This window comes from Aplysia californica, unplaced genomic scaffold, assembly GCF_000002075.1.
Source record: "Aplysia californica isolate F4 #8 unplaced genomic scaffold, AplCal3.0 scaffold00079, whole genome shotgun sequence".
NCBI classification, from domain to species: Eukaryota; Metazoa; Mollusca; class Gastropoda; order Aplysiida; family Aplysiidae; genus Aplysia; species Aplysia californica.
In genome coordinates, this window is record NW_004797349.1 from 350,830 (window position 1) to 352,322 (window position 1,493).

The 1,493-nt window shown below is 40.9% G+C and overlaps 1 protein-coding gene across 3 annotated transcripts in view; it reads right to left on the bottom strand.

Annotated features, from left to right (window-relative positions):
* LOC101846338 (integrin beta pat-3) overlaps positions 1-949 on the bottom strand; it is a 37,080-nt gene extending 36,131 nt beyond the window's left edge. The window contains exon 1 of one of the 3 annotated variants that reach the window (XM_035968730.1): positions 821-949. The gene's annotated coding sequence lies outside the window, so the exon portion shown is untranslated. The other 2 variants (XM_005094266.3, XM_035968729.1) reach the window with 2 other exon arrangements.
* Positions 950-1,493: the final 544 nt, after the last annotated feature.

Here is a 1,493-nt window from a genome sequence, read left to right on the forward strand (position 1 = left end):
GGGGGATAAGAGAAATGTTATTCCCGCCGGAATATTGGTAGCCCTTTTCTTTATTGTGCTAGATCTAGATCTAGTTGGGGTGGTCACGGCAAAGTCGTTATACATCCGACAGCCTACTGCTGTATAAACAGGCTGGCAAAGTCTTCAAAAATGCTTTAGCCACGTCTTCACTAACTCAAAGCTAAATAAACATTATAATACACAACCCAAAGATCACAAAGCCGAGGAGTCAAGCCCTTGTGGCCTGAGGCCCTTTCCTTGTTCCTTTCTCTTTCACGTTTTGCCCCCTACTTCCTGAACTCATAATTAGCTCCAAGTTTATGATCAGCTTGACCCTTACTCTCATCCTCATACTCATACTGACACAACGACAATGGCAGAATTTAAATATGAAAGTATTAATTGTACTTGCAAAGAATTTTGACCAAAGACTAACCAAAGCAACAAAAACAAACAAACAAAATTATGATAAAGGGAATAATAAGCTTAAATCGTTGTGGCAGCGGTGACGACTCAACGAAGCGTACTATTGTCAGTGACAAGCTAAGCCAGCAGTCTTACAGAGGTCTCGTTTACTCACCTGCACCTGTGTTTTAGGATGATTCAGACGGACAAAGGAGAAAACCTTGAAAGACTGGCTGTCTACACAATATACTCTTTGTAAAAAAAATGCCAATACTTGCTAAATGACCGTCTCGCTGAATCGCATCTACTGTACTTCCTGAAAATGCAGCTTCGCGCTGAACGAAAACGGGTACACAACACACGGTAAGCAACACACACTTTTCGGGGACAGCGGTGCTATCACACCGGAACTGACCTCTTCACTTTGACCCATTTGCGATGATTGTCGCAGCGGTGGGTGGAAGGTGTAGGCCTAGCCTGGCGTGCCGTCAACAGGCTGCCTCCTTCCTGCCACAGCGTTCTTGCCAGTGGGGCTAACAGAAATGCATTTTGTTGTTGTTTATTTATTTATTTATTTTTTGCAGTTCTTGTTCCTGTTATTGTGGTTCTTTTCTTTTAGGCCTAACTGTTTTATTTCTCGGGTTTTTTGGGTTTTTTTTACAGTATTATGTAACACAAACCTTTAGACAACAACAACAAAAAAATCAACACACGGGGAGTGGGATCAGCTTGATTTGATTTTGCAATAATAAAACCTTACTATTTTTTAAATGAAGACCACCTGACCAAAATATGGCCCTACTCGCCACTCGGGTTTATCCATCTGACCCTGGAATATGGCAACATGGAAGTGTTACAATTTCTACAGAATGTAACACAATATGGCATGAAGTCCGAAAAAGAAGACTTGTATTGCTACATACCATAAGAGTTATCTCCTATAGTGTACATCTATGCTACATACCGATCAAATTATTTTTTATTTAACAACAACATGCTTTATTTCTTCTTAGCTTTCATTATCTTGGGCTTTAAATTGTTCAGACATCCTAATATAAGAGGCAGAAGCAGTGCGGGTCTGGAGGGGG